This window comes from Lissotriton vulgaris, chromosome 10 (assembly GCF_964263255.1).
Source record: "Lissotriton vulgaris chromosome 10, aLisVul1.2, whole genome shotgun sequence".
NCBI classification, from domain to species: domain Eukaryota; kingdom Metazoa; phylum Chordata; class Amphibia; order Caudata; family Salamandridae; genus Lissotriton; species Lissotriton vulgaris.
The window spans coordinates 1,060,407,711-1,060,430,362 of NC_141698.1; positions in this window are offsets into that span (position 1 = coordinate 1,060,407,711).

The following is a 22,652-nucleotide window of genomic DNA, read 5'->3' on the forward strand; positions in this document are numbered from 1 at the left end:
TTTCCTGTCCTGAGGGAGAGGGGGGGAGGGCTATATAGCCCGGGGGGCGAGGGTCTGGCGTCCTCTTTTGTTCCTGTGCAGCGGCGAGTAGACCCTCGCCCCCCACCTCTGGAGAATTCCCGCAGCGCGAACCCTGACTGCCCGGCGTTCTTTTCCCTCCCATCCGCTTACCCTGCTCTTGGGCAGATCGGGGTGGGGGTTGGGCTAATACTAATGAATTGTTTTGTGTTGCAGGCGGAGTTACAGGGCGATCCAATACAGGAAGGTACAGAAGGGTACCCTCTACAGGAGCACCGGAAGGGTGCGTGAGCGATATATCCCCCAGGGAGATCCACAGTAAAAGGATCCTGGGGGACTGACGGCGCCCCGTTAGTCCTTCGGGCGGTTGTGTACCTGAGCAACCGGGGGTTGCCAACGCTCTGCTCCCCGAGGGGGGGGGTTTGAGTAAATGGGCGAACGAGAGGTTCGCCGGGGGTAGGGGTTAGACCTTCCCCCCCAAACTGATAACGCCCCTAAGGTTTAATACCGCGGGGGGTTATAGCTCGGTCAGGTGGGCGGGTCGCGAGGGGCGGCCTGTTCTGGATCACCCGTAAGTTAACCCAATATGTTGGCATATGTATATGCTAATAAACTGCAACAACTTTCTCCATCAAATTGTGTGGTGTACGTTATTGTGCGATGGGGGGGGGGTTGTGTGCAAGCGGGTACGGGCCGATATTGGCACTATGTTTCCAGATTTTGAATTTTCTCTTCTAGCCGACGCGTTTCGAGGTGAGAATCCTCTTCTTCATGGGCTGACTTCAAACAGGCATCACCTTATTTATTCAGTTTAAAGCCTCTTAGTGGGCGTGGTGATTCTCGCACATTTCGTCCAAAGCACACTGGGACATGTAGTCCTTTGCAAGCATAAAAAGAATTATCCATGAGTGGGGGTGTGGCCCGTGTGATATATTAGCACTGTATTCATCCTTATAGTAAGGTCCAAAGATATGGGGGCCAACTTCAATTACTATGGCTTGCAGTACTGCTTCCACGGACTGGAACAGTTGGAAGCCTGCAGTCTCTTCTTTCTGGTTAAGAAATGGTGCTCCTCATCGCGGATCGGCAACCGCGCAGTTAATGAGTTAGCAAAGTGCTCGAAAGCTAGTCTGGAGGGCACACACTGCTCGCCGACCTCCGGTCTTCATTTCTCACAAGTTGGTTCCCAGATTTTGGATTTTCTCTTCGAGCGGACGCGTTTCGAGGTGAGAATCCTCTTCTTCATGGGCTGATTTCAAACAGGCATCACGGTCTTGCTGGTGCTTGCGCCTTCCGGCCATATTTATTCAGTTTAAAGCCTCTTAGTGGGCGTGGTGATTCTCGCACATTTCATCCAAAGCACACTGGTACATGTAGTCCTTTGCGAGCATAAAAAGAATTATCCCTGAGTGGGGGTGTGGCCCGTATGATACATTAACACTGTATTCATCCTTATAGTAAGGTCCAAAGATATGGGGGCCAACTACAATAACTATGGCTTGCAGTACTGCTTCCACGGACTGGAACAGTTCCAAGCCTGCAGTCTCTAGTTTCTGGTGAAGAAATGGTGCTCCTCATCGCGGATCGGCAACCGCGCAGTTAATGAGTTAGCAAAATGCTCGAAAGCTAGATTAGAGGGCACACACTGCTCGCCGAACTCCGGTCTTCATTTCTCACAAGTTGGTTCCCAGATGTTGGATTTTCTCTTCTAGCCGACGCGTTTTGAGGTGAGAATCCTCTTCTTCATGGGCTGATTTCAAACAGGCATCACAGTCTCGCTGGTGCTTGCGCCTTCCGGCCATATTTATTCAGCTTAAAGCCTCTTAGTGGGCGTGGTGATTTTCGCACATTTCGTCCAAAGCACACTGGGATATGTAGTCCTTTGCGAGCATAAAAAGAATTATCCCTGAGTGGGGGTATTCATCCTTATAGTAAGGTCCAAAGATATGGGGGCCAACTTCAATTACTATGGCTTGCAGTACTGCTTCCACGGACTGGTGAAGAAATGGTGCTCCTCATCGCGGATCGGCAATCGCGCAGTTAATGAGTTAGCAAAATGCTCGAAAGCTACTTTAGAGGGCACACACTGCTCACCGACCTCCGGTCTTCATTTCTCACGAGTTGGTTCCCATAGTGCCCACACCGCCAGCGCTCCCTCTACCTTGCGCCCCATACCACATCCATACCAAGGAGACTCATGAGACATAATTGTGGAGAACGGTGGTGCAGGTTTATTTTGCATAACAAGTAGCAGATAAGGTGGGTCATCTTACAGGCGATCCAATGCGGCAGCCCCTCGCTGACCCGCATGCCTAATTAGCCATCTTGCACGGTAAGTCGATGCTCTTGACGGTGCAATACGTTAGTACTTTACTACGTTTACTCCCGCCCCCCCTGTCAGGGCGGAGCGATGAAGCACACCCCCGGTCGGTTCAGGCCCCCCGACCGCCCGAAGGACTAACGGGGCGCCGACGCTGTTTCCTGGGCCCCCTCGGCTCCAGGTTGTTGGCTCGGGCACCCCTACTGTGCCAGGCAGAGGTATTGACTGTATCCTTCTGCCGCAGAGGTACCCTTACTGTCCATCTGCTTCCAGATCGCCCTGTACTCCGCCACAGCTCTGGAGGAGGCCCCCGTCGATGACAGAGCCCCCCCACCACTTAGCTACTTTCCGCTGCTCTTTAGTGCCATCAAGATCACTGGCACCCCGCTGCTGCCAGGGCTTCCTGTAAGTCTAGGAGAAAGACATCCATACCACGCCCAGACAAGTGAACCCTGTCGCTTTCATAATAACCCACGTCCTTTCCTGTATCATCGCATGCCTGATGACCCCAGGCCCCTCTTCCCCATGAATTTTTACTTTCCGTTGCTGTTTCGTGCACCTTATCAAAGTCTAGCCAATCAAGGTTTCTTGCTATAGTTTCCATGCTCTCAATCACATCGGCCACACCACTTATGAATATTTCTTAAACGGGTCTTAAGACGCGCCCTTGGTTACCTGAGCCATGTGCATCAATAATCATGACAGTGATTATTGATTATCGATTATTATTGATTATTAGTGATTCTTGCTTATTGTGGTGCTCTCCTTGTACCCGTGTCTGTTACACTTAGGTGCATGCCACCCACTTCTCTCAGAACCCACCGTATGCTATTTTTCACGTGTTGTGCTACCTTCGCACTTGCGCAAGCGTCATGGCTAGATTGTCTATTGGAGAATTTCGTCGTTTCGTATGTAAGCGAAACATTCGGAATCAATACACCTTTGCTGGCGCTAGCTTAGTCTACGGGGCACGCCAAGGCCAAAATATGGCATTGGTTTACTTAACCTGAACACTCACTTGATCAATTCCCTCCCAGGTGTATCACGAGGATGTTGGGAGGCCCCCCCCCGTGCTGACAAACATGCTTAAGCCTGATAGTGACCATTGCATTTTGGGTGAGTGATTTAGTCTCTCCTCCTTTACTAAGCCTTTGGGTGCGCTGCTAGTAGACCCGATACGTATTACCTAATACTGGTACATAACGTCTACAGTCACTGTGCACTACTTTCAATCCACCGCACACAACGCCATGCATGTCCCACCAGGCCCTCATCCCCCCAAGTGGTTGGTCTGGTGCTCAGGGTCAGGCTAACAAAACTTCCAAGTTTTGGGTTAAACCTAAATAAATGCGCCCGGAGATCATGCAAGGGAAATACTTGGGATAAGTAAATTCTAGCATGCTTCATATGACCTGTGCACCAGTTACATTACCAATGAACGCCTCCATTTGTGGTAAGCACGAGGAGATTAGGTGATTGGCCCAGAATCACATGATAATGAGCCCACGTGGAGGCTCGAAGGACCGTGCAATAATGACAATGTCAAGAAGATGAAACCCCGTGTTGGTTCTAATACAAGAATATTTCTGCCCGTAACCGTCAATGCCATTGCTCTCCCCATTATAATCCCGTGAGTCCGCCCCCAGCTTGCACAATCTCGCCACCGATTGGCCGATCCAAAAGGGGGCGGCTCCCGAGCCGGCGCGCTGGTTGTGTTCGCGCGGCATGTGGCACTAAGACGCTGTCTCGCGTTATCTCCCCTTCGTGTCGCGCGGCCAGCGGCAGATTTTGGATTTTCTCCTCTAGCCGACGCGTGTCGAGGTGAGAATCCTCTTCTTCATTGGCTGATTTCAAACAGGCACTGACTGTTGCACCGACCAATAATGAGGCAGGGGTAAAAAAATAGTCCAGTCTGACCAGCTTCTTGTGAGGGTAAGAATAAAATGTGTACCCACTATCTTGTACCCTCAAATTGCCCCACACGTCCAACAGCCCATGATCCTGCACCAAATTATGCAAAGCTTTGTATACTTTTGGCTTCCGCCCCTTATATGTGGCCAACCCTTCCTGTAATGTGCTGTTAGTCAAGTTGATATTGATATCTCCACAAACCACCACCGGCTGAGGCTAGGTGGCCAATTCCAAGTTTACTTCAATTAAGGGTTCTGGATCGTCTAAATTAGCTCCATAAACAGTGCATAGCGTCAGAGTTTTTCCCTCAAAACAGCATTCTGGTATTGCCCATCATCCTTTCTTATCCATTGGTTTCCGCCCAGTTTTAACATGGTTCCCTTTACTAAGGATGGCCACTCCCCTTATCATACTAGATTGCCCTGTTGCAACCACTAGCGAGAAATGAATCCAAGTTCTTTTAACACCTCCCGTTTCGACCATGGGATATGAGTTTCCTGTACACAGAGTAAATGTGGTAATATGTATCTAAGCTCAGCTGCAACCTTCTGTCGCTTAATGACCTTGTTCAAACCGTAAACATTCAGAGAGCAAATCCTTAACCCTTTTGTTGCCATTTTTTACTTAAAACAGAAAATGAAAATAGCAAAAATTAAAATACAGAAACTTCTCCTGATATCAATTTTTTACTGAATCCCCCCAAAAAGTTCTGATGGGTCCCAATTCCGTCTGAAAATTACAGTTAATTAACAATTTTTACGCAGTTTGCTGTGAACATTTTTTCCCCTTTTTCCCACACCCCCTTAATAGTTATTTACTAATTAATGTATTCATTAATAATTAACTTCACACCCTATAACCCTACAAACTAACCACCACGCACCTAACAAATAGCTAAAGAAATATAATCATTAAGCAATTTACATAGTTAATACTCAATTAAATAATTATTAATAAATTATTCATTATTTGTTAATTAATCATTGCTTAATTATCTTCCCACCTTACACTCCTACAAACCCAGCAACCTGCACCTAACAAATAAAAAAATACACAATTTACATAATTATTAATCAATTAAATAATAAATATTTAATAGAAAACTACCTAATAGTTAATTATACATAATTAAAAATATTTTTTTTACTATATTATTAAGAACGATATTTACAAAACCATATTCTTGAAAACAATACTACTTACCTAAAAAATTGATATTTTTGACAGCAATATTTCTGCACAACGGTATTGATGTGTCATGATATATTTTCTCTGATATTTCTGTAACCAATATTTCCCAATTCATATTTTGCCCAAACACAGTGGAAACACAACACTAGAAAAATCCCACCCCAACTTCAAAAATACAGTAAAGTGTATTAAACTATTCGGGACCAAAACAACAAAAATACAATTAGTAGAACCGGAGATATGCAATTTTAAAGATTTAAGAGAAAACGGTGCTTGCAGCACAAAGCACCAGCTGTGTTTATCTGGTTGCGTCAGACAGGGAAAAAGACACAAGCTCAGGGCATCTGGAATGGAGCATGGGTCAGATACCCAGACAAATGTAGGCCTACTGAACGCAGATCTTAAATCCGGGTTGTAAAGCGTTGCTAGGTCCCGCATAGAGGTCATGGCGCACACCAGCGACCACAAGGTTCAGCATCAAGTATGCATAGTACAGGGGCAGTTCCAAGGATATGACGTCCTGCATCAAGGATGCATCTTGCAGCAGTGGTTCCAAGGATCTGCAAGGTCCTGCGTTGGTGATGCATCTTATCTTGCGGCTGCAGTTCTGATGTTAGGCTACGAGGGGTTGCGTCGTGCTGCATTAGTTCTGCACCAGAGAAAACAGCTGAGCTGCAGAGCACCATCAGGCTCACCACCAAGGTTCAAGGTGTGGGGTGCTACCACTTTGGGGATAAGAGAAACACAAGGCAGAGTCCAAGTGCCGGACTCAAGGTGGATAGAGCCTTTTCTGTCCCTGATGTTCTGATCAAGAGACCAGCCAACTAGCCCTTGGAGTCACTCTGGTGGTCAAAATACAGGCCCAGGCCTTCTCGCCCAGGCAGCAGGGCAGCAGAGTAGAAGCCCTTTTTGCAAATGAGCATTGCAGTCCTTCTCAGTCTTCCACAAGTCCAGAGATGTACAGATGAATTGGGTCTAAGAGTTCACTATTTATTCTTGGTGCCAGCTTTAAAGTAGGAGGAGGATCTGGAGGTTTCCATCCCAGACGTGCCAGCAATTTCCTGCCTCCCTGCCTGTAAGGGGCACAAAAACCTTTTGTGGGTGTACTCACGCAGAGGCTATGTTATGTGCATTTGTTGTATGTGACTGCTCTGCCCCTCATCAAGTCAGAGATGGCCCATCCTACCAACACCTTTTCTTCTTTTGCCCCGACGTCTGGGAGCAATACACAAAGACCAACTGCCAGCTACACCTACTCATGTGACCAAGGATACAGGCTGCAGGCACCAAATGATTGTGACAAGAAAATGGCAACTTTCTAAATATGACATTTTCAGACTTGTGACTAAAGATCTGACTTTGCCTTTAAAAAGGGTTTTTAGTTATAATTCTTTAGATACCAAGGGGTTGATTCCGATTCGGGAAACACATCCGTACGATGATTCAAATTCGTAGGCCTTTCCGTGTGAATCGTAAAAGTCTGTCCGAATCGCGTAGTACGATCCATCGGAAAAAATGCATCTGAATCTATGCGAACCGTACGAAAAGCAAGGGAAAATCCCATACGGACCCTGAAAGTGAACCGTACGAATCGTAAACATGCCGTACGACCCGACAAGTACGATCCAGATCGGGGAATCAGAATGCGATTCGTACGGAAAACATCATGTATGAGGGAGCCACACAATCAAATATGAAATGAACCCACAATGAACGAAGCGCACGGGAACCCCGTAAAAAAAGCTTCATATGAGCTAGCCATAATAGCAAATTCGATTCAAACCCACACTGAACAAAGTGCACCCGAACCCCGTAAAAACGTCGCGTATGAGCAAGCCACAAAAGCAAATACAAATCGAACCCACACTGAACGAAGTGCACGCGAACCCCATAAAAACTTTGCGTATGAGCAAGCCACAAAAGTAAATACGAATCGAACCTACACTGAACGAGGCGCACGCGAACCCCTAGAAACAGCACAAGGAGGCAGAAAACGACTCACACAACACCACAAAACACGCCTCCAGTGTACAAACCATGGAAATGAATGTCCTGGGCAGATCCAAACAGGCAAACAGAGGGGCTACCTCAGAACCACTCATTATAACACACCCACCAAAAATTCAAACTAAGCCCCACCCACAAATGGACCAATAAAAAGGGCCCACACACACAAACCATGATCCTTTGCAACATACCCAATTAGCAAGAGACACTGACAATACATCACCAACTGCACACATCCATCTTCACTCATACCCCCCATTCACATTCAGACCCACACCCCCCATTCACATTCAGACCCAAACACCCACATCCATAAACACCATCACCCCACACCATGTCCGCACACAAGAATCCAGAGTTCACAAAGGAGATGGAGATCCTTGTAGATGAAGTCATCAGAGTCGAGCCACAGCTGTTTGGTGCATTGGTCAGACGGACCAGCATAGATGAGAAAACACGCTGGTGGGATAGGATAGTATAAAGGGTGAATGCTGCTGTACCCTTCAGACGCACAAGCAAGGAGTGCCAGGAAGGGGGTACGGATCTGTGGCGGATGATCAAGCAGAAGATGGACGAAGAGTACGCACAGAGCCAACACACTGGAGGTGGTGGTCCCTGCAGACCAGTGCAGTACCTGCCCTGGGAGGAGAAGGTGATGGCCCTCCTACCACTGGTGGGGTACATGGAATTGAAGGAGTCCATTGTTGAGCAGGATCCAAGATGTTGTTGGTGGTGGCAATGAGGGCTGTTGCAGTGGGGTGATTACTGTGGAAGATGGACTGGTGTGGGTAGCCTGGAGGTGTTTGCTTGGAGAGAGATGGTCAGTTGCTCGTTGACTGTCTTATTCATGACATTTGCCGGGTAGGGACGCAGGGTGATGTTCCAGGCGATCCTGCGGTACTGCCGTCCATTGTTAAAGAAGGGCCTGAGTCTCTGCATGCCTCCAGCTCCCATGGAATGTGGCATTCTCAAAGGAGATATTCATGACGTGCCATAGGTGGGCTCAAGGATGGGGTATGCTGTGATTGAGATGTAGTGTGGGAAGGTTCCTGATGGAGACCCAGAGTGGATTGTGTACATGAGCCGGGTGGTGCTGTGCTGCTGACGGGAGTCCAGGAACAGAGGGGAGGGTATGTCCTGTGGATAATAGTGCTTTCTGCCTCTATGTGGCAAGGCTGTTGTGTTTGTGTATGAGCTTACAGTGGTAGAATGTTGCAAGGGATCCCCTTGGCCTTGCAAGGGTGTGTTGTCTTTTGGATGGAGAGCTGGGGTTAGATAGTTCACTCACGATGCAGATGAGCTCCTTTATGTTGTGTGTGTTGGTGCCTATGCCCTACCTGAAGGATGTTCTCTTTTCCTTGCTGATAATATGGTGATGTCTGTGTGTGGCTGGTTTCAGGGCTGAAAGGTAACTGATGGCTGTTTGTTTAGCAAGGTTTGCACGAGAGGCCGGCTAGACCTGTATGAGTCCAGTAGGTCTGCCTTGTCCCAGGTGGCTTAACTGTTGTTGTGCTTCATGTGCTGATGTAGTTTCTGATGTCTTAGCGGAATTGTGGGTGTAGGCCTGGGGATCTGTAGATGATTGTTAGACTGAGGGTGGTCAGGGGGTTAGTGTGAAACCTGAAGTGCAGGTGCCTGACAATGCTGAGTGTGTCCTTGTTATTGTATGTGACTCTGGGGGTGTACTCCTAAATGGATTGCAATTCATCCTCCTGGATTGTTGGTGTGGTCCCTGCGGGTGATCTTCTATCCGTCTGTGATGGCAATGTTGAAGTACTGTGCTGCGGATGCGTTCAACCAGGTTACTGTAATGAAGGTGATATGTGGGGCTGTTGTGTTGAGGAGGTAACAGAGTCCAATGGTGTGCTGGTGGATGGAGCGGGTGTGCAGTAGGAGGCACAAGACCTGGTTGTATGGACATGGTCTGCTAGGCGGGGCAGTGCGGTGTAGGCAGTAGGAGTTGCACAAACAGCATATAAAGCTGTTGAGTGTGCGCTTAGGGGTTGCCTGATAGCAGGTGGTTGATTGTCTGGTGTTCATTGTTTGGATGGTGGCTGGAGCATGAGTCTGTTGTGTCATGTGGGTCATGCAAGGACAAGAGGGTCTTGCACTGTGCATGCTGCAGGCTCTGACGTGCGCTGACGGTCCTGCCTTTGGCACAGAGGTAGCACTACAGTGGCACAGACAAGCTGCTGCGTGCATTAAGAATGGGTGGAGGGAGGGAGGAGCTTCTGGGCGGCGTGCGGGTTGCAGAATCAGGGCACTCGTTGGTGCAGTGCCGCAGGGGAGGCAGCAGCAGGAATCAGTGAACACCTGATGGCGGAAGGGGTGAGACACCAGGCAAAAAGTAGCACACAAAGACAAGGAGGTTAGAAAGGCAGAGTGTAACAGGTGCATGGAAAGGAAGCAGTGTCTGGTTACTCATGGGTCACTCAAAGAAAATGGATGAACAATCACCAAAACTGACGGGCACAGAATTAGGCACCAAAAGGCCAACCTGCGTCAAAGACACACAGTGTCAGCAGGTGTTGCCTGGCTGTTGTGGGTAGCAACCTGCACAAATACATACACAACCAAGTACTGCATGCACAATAGGGATCAGTAGCCATGAATAACTGCATGCATGTTGGCAAAGTACACATACTCCCATATGCACACTCTTCGTCAATTATGCCATAGATGACGCATGCAAAGTGGCAAGAGATCTGCGGTGACAGTGATGAGGCACATTGTACTGTGGTGAACACATTTACTACACAAATGGATCAAGTATGTGTTGAGGTCATGCTGCATGAGCCAATGTCCATGGCCAGTGCCATTGCTCAGAAGAAATGAACAGTCGTGTAATGAGTATACCTGTACTGTTGGTGAACCAATGGGCACAGGACTGCCTGTGACTGTCAGAGCCTTGAGTCCTCTGAAACATGTGATTCTCAAAGTGGTCCATCTCCCGATAGCCCCTTGGTCTGAGTAGAAATGACATACTCAAAAGGGTGATCAGGCGAGGGAAGGAAAGGAAGGGAACAGCAGGGAGGGAGATCTGAAACAAAGGTAAACAAGCATAAGGATTTTACACTTCTTGTCACTGAATCATGGAATACCACAGGACCTATACTGTAACAGTTACACCTGTAAACGAAAACAACAGCCACTGTATCCTAGTTGGGATCACAGTAATGAAATGCTACTAGATCTGAGGATCGAACAAGGACATTACTACACACTTACAAAGATGGCTGTTCCATACGTTTACATGTATTTAGCCAGCAGTTTTCAACATACCCAAAAAAGTCTTAATAAGCCACGTAACTGGGAAATTTGAGCTTACTTCAGGACGAGCACTACAAGCCCCTGCTGTGAAAACAGAGATGAACAATCCCCATGAATTCATAGCACATGGAAAGGTGATGAAACACCATAACACACCAAAGAATATGTTGTGCGAGTTGCAAAAGAAATGGCCAAAATTATGATCCTGTTTCAAGGATTGTGCAACTAGCACAGGGATCACAGAAGAGAAATAAAAGGTAGCAGAGTATTGCAGCGATATGAAGGAGGTATAGCGCTCTGCAGGCTGCCTCAAGGCAATTAAAGAACAACACAAATGCCAATGCTGAGACTAACTATAAACACTATTTAAACCTGACTAAATGAACATAACATGACAATCTGATTTAGGAATTGCAACAATCCAATTTCATTGTATTTATTTTGTCTTCATTTATTTATGCAAAAAATTTGTGTTGTTCTTTAGATATTTGGCTCAGCCTTGCTAAGTGAGAGCCAAGACCCATCTTTGTTTTTCAAGATCAAGGCAATAAAAGCCATGAGTTAATCCTGAAAATCACAGTGTATGAATAAGGTCCAATAAACCAAAATCCAAATGCACTGCAGCACCACTCACACAAAGCCAACAATCCGTAGTTACCCCAGGGAATCAGTGAGGCTCAAGAAGGGAAATTACACTTCCCCGCAAGAGCCTTAAGAAGCTCGTCCAACGGGGAGGGAGTTCAGTAAACACAAGGAAGCCTCGCAAGAACCAGTCATCGGCTCATCCTACTGGGCTTTGAAATGCCAAACAGAACAAGCTGCTGGGCCTGAACTCAACAGAGAGTAATGATGAGCGATGGCACAAAAGCAACCCTACCGTGACCAGGATATGCAGCACGCCACAAGAGAACCCTGGAATTAATGGCACCCGAGTGGTGCCATGGAATTGTTTACATTAGCTACAGCGCAATGTTGTAACGTCATCAGCACAACGTTCTTGGCTTCATTGGAATAGAAATTTCTCAGCCACTTTCCGAGAAGGCTCGCAAATAAGCATGGGCGGAAAATCCGTTCCAATCGCGTATTTCATGGATTTTCGGTAAATTCGCAATCCACGAGATTCTCGAATTTCCCGCCAAATCCGCGAAACGGAAATCTGCAAACGGGGATTGGGTCAAAAATTCAAGCTGACTTTTGTAACTCTTTTAGAATGGCGCCAGCAAGCTGCCAGAGCCATTCTAAAATAGTTACAAAAGTCAGCTTCAACAGAAAGCTCTAATAGATAAAGTAAAGCAGGTGCTGCTCAAATTCAGTTACACAATCATTAATCACCCCCAAACTTGGGGGGATTAATGATTGTGTAACTTAATTTGACCTTCAACTGGAGTACCTGCTTTACTTTATCTATTAGTGCTTCCTTTTGAAGCTATTTCTAGCTATTTTAGAATGGCGCTGGCAGCTTACCGGCGCCATTCTAAATGGGGCTGAGGGAAGAAGGGCACAAAAGTGGGACAGAGGGCAGAATGGGACAAAAAAATTAGTGGGGCAGAGGGCAGAAGGGCACAGAAACAAGTGGTACAAAGGGCAGATAGGCATAAAAAACAAGAGGGTGGCAGTGATTAAGCAGGCAAAAAAAAAACCCGCGAAATTGCAAAGCGCCTCGCGAACACCCGCGAACACGCAAAGCGCCTCGCGAACACCCGCGAACACCCAAAAAAATCTGCAAATTCGTGCGATTTTGTGAATTTTGCGGATTGCCAATTCGCAAATCTGCAAATTCGCGAATTGCCAATTAGCAAAATTCGCCCATGCTTATTCGCAAAGCAGTGTTCTCCACCGACGCAGAGTAAGTGACGTGACAGTGACATGACATACTGGCACAAAGGAAAATGCATCCATACGAACAGACTCACAGGACAGTTGACAGAACATGTGGGCCATACGTTGGCCCACACCTTTAAAACGTGGTTGTTGGAAATCAAAATGTACTGGCACACAAGATTAAGTGGATGAGCCAAACACTTCCTGTTGCACACAGCGAGGCTGCAATTCCCCATAGAGCCTGCTGTTGTGATGTCCCACACAATGTCAAGCCGTGGTATACGCAATGTGTCAGGGGCAAGGTTTACACACATTGATGCCTTCACCAGAGTCCACACACTCCACTACAGATGACTGTCAAGAAGGGTGACTGGCATGTCATGGGAGTGGTGCAACATGTAAGTTGATCCATGGTGATGAGACATGTATGCATGGTACTACAACATGCACAGAAACAGTTCTCACACATGTGTTGCTGTTGAAGATGTGGTGCCAGCTTGTTTGTCAACTCCTGAATGAACTGTTGAGTGAATCTGTAACATCGGAATGCAGGCCTGTTCCCTCATGGTAGCCAGGTCTGGGAATGGCCTTGGTAGAGGCAGTGCCCTGCAGGACATATTTGGGAAAAATATAGATTAACAGTCAGCCAACATCAATGGCAATGTACATAGCACATGCAAAACTGCTACTAGGGATCAGGTCACTATGGAGTCTGGTGTGTGCAATACATCCAGGACACATATGCCAGCGTTCTGGCACTCCTAAGAAAAGCCAGATACATCTGTTGATTGACAAATCAACATGACATGCCCTGAAATGAGCTGCTGGGCCAGTCTGAGTGAACAGCCCGAGATATCACTGGAGTGACACACGTCACAGTACCTGCAGTGGAAGGTTGACATCCCATCCAGACAGCTGCCTGCAAGGCACACGCACAGGTCACATGGAATGTCAATTGTACATATTAAACACATTGGGATTAAGGTGAACACGTGACAACAAAACAACACAGCCAGGGGAAATATGATGTCTGATGCCATCAGACCCAACAGCCGTGGGAATACACATGTGGCATGGTGTGCGTAGATGTGAAACCATTGCCATCTCAACACAGACCCATGTAATATGCACCAACAGCAGATGCAGTTTACGGAACACAAACAGCAAGCTCAATGTTACACATGACACACACCTGACATAGTCACATAGGGTCATGCTGAGCGTGACATGTCAGTTGACAAAGTGCCCCAGTCCCTGGCATCATGAGGCAGGTGCCAGTAGTGATGACTGTGCCATCCCAGTGTTGCTGTGCATGACAAAATCGGACAAATGATACATATGTGACAAGCCTCAAGGTGATGTTTGCCACATACTACCCCATCACACATGACATGTGTCCACAGGCAATCACACATCGATTGTGCAACAAGATTTGATGCCCTGTGCTATGTCACTGGCTGCCACACCTAGGGCCTGCACATGAAAGTATGCAATGACAAGCACTTGATAGACATCCTTGTGCGAACCGTACCCCTGCATTGACATCAGCGTGTGAAATGCACCGTGTGAAACGCACCGTACCTCTGCATTGGCATCAGTGTGTGAAATGCACTGTGGGAATAGCACCGGGCTCCTGCATTGGCATCAGCATGTGAAATGCACCATGGGAATAGCACTGTACCCCTGCGTGTGAAACGCACCTTGTGAAATGCACCGTACCCCTGCATTGGCCTCAGTGTGTGAAACGCACCGTGGGAATAGCACTGTACCCCTGCGTGTGAAACGCACTGTGTGAAATGCACCGTACCCCTGCATTGGCATCAGTGTGTGAAACGCACCGTGGGAATAGCACCGTACCCCTGCGTGTGAAACGCACCGTGTGAAACGCACTGTACCCCTGCATTGACATCAGCGTGTGAATCGCACCATGGGAAACGCACTATACCCCTGTGTGTGAAACACACTGTACCCCTGCACCATACCCCTACATTCTGGGCCTGTGTGCACAGCATATCACTATTGTAATCGTGCCATACACAAGCGCACCGTACCCCTACATTCCGGGCATGTGTGTGCATCGTATCACTATTGTAATTGTGCCATACGCGAGCGCACCGTACCCCTACATTCCGGGCATGTGTGCGCATCGTTCCACTATTGTAATCGTGCCATACGCGAGCGCACCGTACCCCTACATTCCGGGCATGTGTGCGCATCGTTCCACTATTGTAATCGTGCCATACGCGAGCGCACCGTACCCCTACATTCCAGGCGTGTGTCCGCATTGTATCACTTTTGCAATGGTGCCATATGCGGGCGCGTGAAACGCACTGTACCCCTGCATTGACATCAGCGTGTGAATCGCACCATGGGAAACGCACTATACCCCTGTGTGTGAAACACTCTGTACCCCTGCACCATACCCCTACATTCTGGGCCTGTGTGCACAGCATATCACTATTGTAATCGTGCCATACACAAGCGCACCGTACCCCTACATTCCGGGCATGTGTGTGCATCGTATCACTATTGTAATTGTGCCATACGCGAGCGCACCGTACCCCTACATTCCGGGCATGTGTGCGCATCGTTCCACTATTGTAATCGTGCCATACGCGAGCGCACCGTACCCCTACATTCCGGGTATGTGTGCGCATCGTTCCACTATTGTAATTGTGCCATACGCGAGCGCACCGTACCCCTACATTCCAGGCGTGTGTCCGCATTGTATCACTTTTGCAATGGTGCCATATGCGAGCGCGTGAAATGCACTGTACACGTGTGTGAATCTCAAAATTACATAGGGTACACATAGGGGATGAGTAGTAGGCCCTGAATGCATCCTGGGTGTCATGGATACTGAGATTTGAGTGTGTGCTACAGGTGCCCTGCAAAAGTCAGTTGGCCCAAAAAATACAATGTTGCAAAATGATTGTCGAGCTAAAGCTCAAATTTTGAACGATGCAAATGCGTGTCAGAGCCGTATGTTTAAAGGGATTGAAGGAAACGTACGATGCAAACGAATCTGACCTATCACTCTGTACTCGTCGAACTGAAAACCCCTCAGCAGCACAGATTTAAGGCAGCATGAACCCTGAGAGGGCGCTTGCCTGCACAACATTGGAGTGGACCACACTGCTGCTGTCTCTGCATCCTCTGGCATTTCATGGCACGTACTATGGAGAGGGCCCCAGCCTTCACTGATGAGGAAAACCAGGCCCTGCTGGATAGCCTCCTACCACAGTACAGCAAGCTGTATGGGAGACCAGGGGAGCAGGTGAGTGCTGACTCCACAACCTTTGACTGTGCACCTGTAAGTGAGTGTCACAACAGGCATTGTGTATTGGTGGGACATATATGCAATGTGGTTTGGAGTGAGTCCCAGGGGGTGAACATGTTGGTGTGTCTCATGCAGAGCATGATGTAATTCATGTGTGTTCACTCCTCTCTTGCATTGTGCTTACTGTGACATTCACTGCATAGTGAATGACACATTCAGCCATGCCAGACCTTGGTGGCTTTATTTCCAAATGTCCTGAGGTGGAACAGTGGTCCCCCCGGAGTGACAGGTGACTGTACTCACAGATGTTTATGACTTGAGGGGATCTGTGGTGAGATTGTCCAAAGGATGTGTACAACCTCATAGACATTTATGTGTGTGAATGTGCCTTATCATGTGGGTGAGTGTGTATGTGATGTGTTGCACCACTACTGCATGGCGTATGCAGCAGCTCTCCCCATCTGATGTGACAAGTAAGCAGTGCTGTGTTCCTGACTTGCAAAGCTAGCACGACAACTGTGACACCCCAGTGCCAAGTGGCACATGTGCAAAGTGAGGGTTGTATCCGCTGTTGTCAGTGACAGGGGAGTGCTCTGTGCCAGGGTGTGTCTGTCTGGTCTTCTGAGGGTTCTACAGTGGAGTGGGGTGTGTGACTGCTTGGCACGTGCTGTCCCACACCCTGCAGTTGCATGTGTTGCCCAGTGTGTGCCATGATCAGTGATTGTGTTGCACCCGTCACGCCATCTGTTGACTTTCAATGCCATGTAGTGCATTGGGGCTTGCACACAGTCCAAATTCACATGGACAATGATGCAAGTCCTGTCAGCATCCTATGCCCTGTTCACATTATCAAAGATGTGCATGTATGTGTCTCTGGGACATGGAGCAGGTGTACTGATGTTGTTTCACTGTGTTTTCCTGACAGTTAACTGCCCAGGAGAAGGGGGAAATCTTGCTGGACGTCGTCAGGGCCGCCAGGTCTGCGGGGGACGCTTGCCAGAGCCTGCGGAACATGCAGAAGAGGTGGCAGGACATCCACTGCTGGACCCGGCGTATCGCCCGGGTCCAGCTGAAGCTGTCACCTCCACGCTGAGAGTGTAGAGCGCAGAACGTTGAGAGCTGATCTGATCTGAGGAGGAGCGAGGAGGAGCAAGGAGCGAAGTGGCGAGGAGGAGCGGAGCCGAGTTACGGGAAACTGTTGGCAGCCGGGAGCCGGAACACCCGTTCGAACCCCCTCTCGAGCACCTACCCACTCCCCCGCCCTCCCAAATCTGGACTCGCGGTGGGCCGATACCGCAACACTGCAATATCAGCGTCTGCTTGTCAGGAGAAGGAGACTGCCGGTTGTTGATCTCGTGGCTCGGCGAGCACCTGGTGAGCACTTGATCGTCTGTCATCCCCCCCTGCACCCCTGGACTTAGAAAGGTTGCGGGTTTCGTGATTTCTCTGTGCCAGGGAGGAAGAAGAGTCTGTATGCTCGGTCTCAGCTCACACTCATCTGGAGGTGAGGCGAGGGTGTTGCGTGATGTGCCAGACTCAGGAGCAGGAGCAGGAGGGGGGGTCGTGCCACAAGGCGGGTGAGCGCGAGCGCGGCTGCCGATAGAGGCAGCTGCTAAGTAAGAGCCCAGGGAGTGACAGGAAGGCAGCTCAACTAGGTCCAGCTGATCCGTGGTCCTCCCCGTGCTCACCGTTTGCCTCCATTGCACCCTCTCTGCGCCCCCCCTAAATCAAAACGTAACATCGGCCACCAGTCAGCAACCACCGTCAACTAGTCCCCAGCAGATAGTAATCCACCACTAGTCAGCTATAGTCAGAACTAGAGCATTAATTGAAAAAAAAAACGGAAAAACACTGGAAGCCTAAGCAGGAACACTGCAACAGACCCCACTAGGAGGACTTCAAAAAAGGAGAAACCCTCGCTTGACTCGCTTGTCTAGCTCAAAAAAATCTACCAGCGATCAGTCATAATAAGGACATAACAAAGGCAAAAAAAAAAAAAGAAGGGAAGAAGAAAGGGAGAAAGCAGGAAAAAAGCAGAGCGATGAGATCAGGCAGAAGTAGGCAGTTACCAAAACCAAAATCCAACTCTAAATCTAAATCATGGAAAAGGAAACTGGGGAAACTGAAATCAGCATCTCCATTACATCCAAACAACTTGCAGGAAGGCAGCCAAACCACCTGCAGCAAAATAAAAGAAGACACAACTCTGGCAATAGTGGAAATGCTGATATTAACAACAAATCAAAATTCAACCTCAATTTAATTAACAAACAAAAATGTACAAGGCAAGTCCTCTGCCGCATCCCCTTGTCTAGTTACAGCCCTTCAGCAACCGCAGAGATCCGCACAAACCATATTACCTTCAGCATCAAAGTCAACACCAACGGTTTCAGATAACCTAGTAATCACTGATGGAATGCCAGCAAAGAAAAGGATATGTTCCCACCACCAAAGATTTATACTAAGTTCTCCTTCCTAAAAGATCCTGGGACAGCTATTTACTCCAAGACAGGAAACATCAGAGGTCTCCACACACCGCTTCTACAAAGCGAATCCGACTGTAGCCAGACTAACAGTAACCAAATAGACCAACCCCAACTAGCCGAAGTCCTCTACTCACCCAGAATTGAGGCTGCCGCTGTCATACCAATACCAGCATCGCCTGAATTAAGAAGAGAGGCAGCAGACACTTACCTAGCAGACCTAGATCCTACCGATTACAATACTCTGGAGATGGCGTCTACTAGAAAAATTACCATCAAAGACCGGAGTTTACCAAAGAAAGCTGAGCCCCTAGAGACAGCAACTGATACACATTCAGTGGATCAGGGTGACACTCATCTTAGGAAGTTCAGCTCGCCACACACTGGAAGTCAAGACCCGCTAGTGGAAGTCAAGGTACTGTTCCATAAAGAGGAGGGAAGAGAAGACATATCTCCTCTCAATTACTTAGCAGCTCATTTAATTCAATGAAGGAAACCGGAGACCCATGACCAAAACCATTTACAGTAATTGAAGAGCAAGGAAGTGGAATTCAATCACTTCAATTGTCAAACAGATCCTTGACTCAAACCAAGACACTCCAACTAAACCTGAGTAACACTTCTGAACAAATAGCACCAAATAACAAGTTGGCAACGTCAAAGCCATCCGTAAGCCGTACCTTACTACCATACAACGATTCCCAATCAATAAACAACTCCATAAATAATGACATGTCTTCCATAGCAACATTGGAGTGGGAAGAACTAGTTGCTACCTATAGCCTCAAACCATCGGAAGGGAAACCACCCATTGATGCATCTCTGACACAAGAGAGGAGCAGTAACCCAGGAAAGCCAGCTCCCGAATCTATATGACAATCTTGAACACCCTGCAACACTCGGCTACAGACCTGGAATTCCAGTCACATAAAATGGACCTACAGCTTTGTGTTCTGCAGACAATGGCCGATTCCATCTCAGGAATCGACGGGAAAATCTCGTAACTAAACGGCCTCAGAAGGAGGGGTCAAGACGCCATTTCTGCTGCTCAAATAGCTCCACTACAACACTATCCTGTTATCCAATTTTAGATAAATTATCATTCTTACCATCTATGTTAGGGGATTTGATATGCGACCTAAAATCAACAGTTCAACAAACCATGATCTCGCAAACCTCGGATCTACCTTTAGAGCTCTCAGCGGCACCAACAGGCCTAACGATGGAGCTGCCGGCTGAGCAGAGTTCCGTAACCACTCTGCCCTCAGTTCAAATACCATCGCCCAGATTAACGGAAACAGAGTTAATGATTACTACTGCGACTATATTTGAACCATTTTTAACAAATAATCAGGCCTCTAGTAGTATCCGTAGAAAGAAAAAAAGGAAAGGAAGAAATTGATTACTAACGGATGCAAGACTAAACACAGAATTACAATCGAATTCTTCTCCTCAACCAGCCACCTACGGCAGGACACCAAATGATAACAAACAATCGTCTCCCACATGCAAGGTCTCTGAAAATACTCCATCAGAGTCCCCACTACGTTGTGTAAAACTGACAGCCAGTGTTACTAAGAAACTTGTACCAAAAAAAGCCAAAAAAAACTCAAACAGAAACTTTTACAATTCAAAGCAACTCAAACAGTACATAACACTTATAACGCTGAACCAACACCATCTGAATGTGTTCCTACAACAGGAAGAGATGAAAATGCCATGGCTATCAATGCGGAGTCACCTCAGCAACCGGTACATAAGTTGAACAGTAAAACCCGGGAACCAAGGACAGACAACGATCAAAGTGAGCAACCAAATTACTTGGACATAGTACGCCCAAGTCACTCCCCTCAACCAATTCAACAGAGCTATGAGTGACCTCCAACTAACCCAACAACACCCTAGCATTGGAATACCCCAACATCAATTTTATAATTACTTGGACATAGTACGCCCAAGTCACTCCCCTCAACCAATTCAACAGAGCTATGAGTGACCTCCAACTAACCCAACAACACCCTAGCATTTGAATACCCCAACATCAATTTTATTCATTTCTGAATATACTTCTCGAGGTAGGGATAATTCACTTAACAGGGGTAACATACTAAGACTCCTCTACACTCAGTAACTAACCTAGCAACCATTAGCTCCACCGACCTCATGCAAATAGCGTTTCAGCCAAATACCGAGCCTCATCGTCCAGATATACCAAAAGCAACATGGCACTCACCAGAGACAGCACACAAAATTATGGAAGAAGGAGCAACGTTCCAGCAATGGGGGATAGAACTGAGACTTGAAAAGCGACCACGCTATCTGACACCTCTTTCACCACCTACAAGACCCTGGGTACAAAAAATTACTAATTATTTACTCAAGGGAGCAAGGAGCAGTTCGACTAAGACGTACCCGCTGGAAATAAAAAGTCCTCGACCTGGACAAACCCAAAACCAAGGTAGTAATTTTTCGCCATAAACCATCCATAACTGGAAGTCAATACACCGTACAATCACAACAACGACCGTCGATAATTGACAAAAAAGGAAAGAATTTACCACCCATTCAGGCAAGCGAAGGGAAATCAGTATCTGCTCCTGGAACATCAACGGTTTAGCCAGTAAAAACACCGATCCCGAATTTCTTCAATACCTGAGTGCCTTTGACCTTCTTTTGCTCCAAGAAACTTGGGAAGAAAAAGCATTCAAGCTCCAAGGGTTTACTTCTTGCTGCATTCCGGCAAATAAAAACGCCATCTTTGGATGCAGATCAGGAGGCTTAATGTTCTTCGCCTCAATACCAACAATAGGCGAAATTGAGACAATGGATTTTCATATACCTCCTCCAAGCGCTATACAGGTGGTAAAGATCTTACTCCGGTTAGAAAAACAGGTCCAGGCAGTAATTATAATTAACACATACATCCACACCAAGCAGAAACAAAAAGCGGTGGAAGACCTGGCAAAAGTGCTGGAAAAAATAATGGAAGCAAGGGAGTCCGACTCATTCATCTTGGCCGGCGACTTTAATATGCATCTCATTAACAAAGACCAAGACATTGACCTTATCCAAGATCTGAATGCAGCATGGGGCGTACCAACACAAGGCCCAACAAAAAAAAAGAAATCAAGGAAGCACTCAAAAAACTTACTATGACTTTTGGAGCAACTTAACTTAAGGGCCCTAAACGGTCGCTATGTCGACGATGATCCACCAGTAGCCACCTTCTACTCCAATAAACAATCTTCTCATCTCGATTACATGTTTATATCTCTAAACATGTTTTTTTGGGTAACAACTTTCAGAATAGGGACGAGCGACTTCAGTGACCATTTGCCTTTAGAGGCCAAAATAAGATCTAACTCTCAACTGGAAACTGAGCCATTTATAGGCCCCGATACAGAAGTCAGTTCAAACTTAAAGCGGCTACGGTGTAATGCCGGCAATGTTGTCTCCATAAGCTGCAAAGCAAAAACCCTCTTCAACGAAACTGCCAGTTCTTCAACCATGGTGTCGTATGTTTGCCAAAACTGTATTCATGCCATTAGAGAGAAAATGGAAAAAAATATGCCTAAAAACTTACCTAAAGGGAAGGGAAATTCAAACGAACTAACCCTAGAAATGAAAACACAAAAACGACTAATAAATCAAAAACTGAGACAATTGCAAAAGGATCAAACAAACCAGAGCCTACAAGGTGTTCTACGGGAAGCAAACAAACAGCTAAAGCAGTTGAAATGGGAAAAACAGAAGCTAAGAAATGAATACCTGTGGGTAAAACTTCTTTACGAAGAGAAACAGAAAAACAGCTCCAAGTATTGGCAAATGGTCAAAAGATTACAGAATCCTGATCACCTAGGTCAAAACTCATAGATTTCAGAGGAGGTATGGACAAAATACCTATTGACCCATTTCAACAACGACAACACCCTAGAGGACGTCATTACAAACAATCCTTATACAAAAGCCACGAGGTCGAAAACAAAAGGAAATTCGAACTACTACATGGGCATAGAAACTCAAGAAAATTGTGAGCACGAAGCCACGAGCCCATCAACACTTGATAAATCAAATACGGATGAAGGCCCTGCGAAGGCTATTGAGCTAGGCCCACCGAATGAAATCTTTCCAGTAGACATTAGACGAAAAATATCGAGGGGGCGACCTACTGGGGCACCGGGGCCGAATGGCATACCACCGATACTGTATAAATCAGATGCAGAGTTTTGGAGTGAATCTTTGACACTAATATTTAATAATATAAGACACACCCAGATTTTTCCAGAGTCTTGGCATAGGTCAGTCATCAGCCCGATTTACAAACGCGGTAGTAAGAAGCATCCCAACAGCT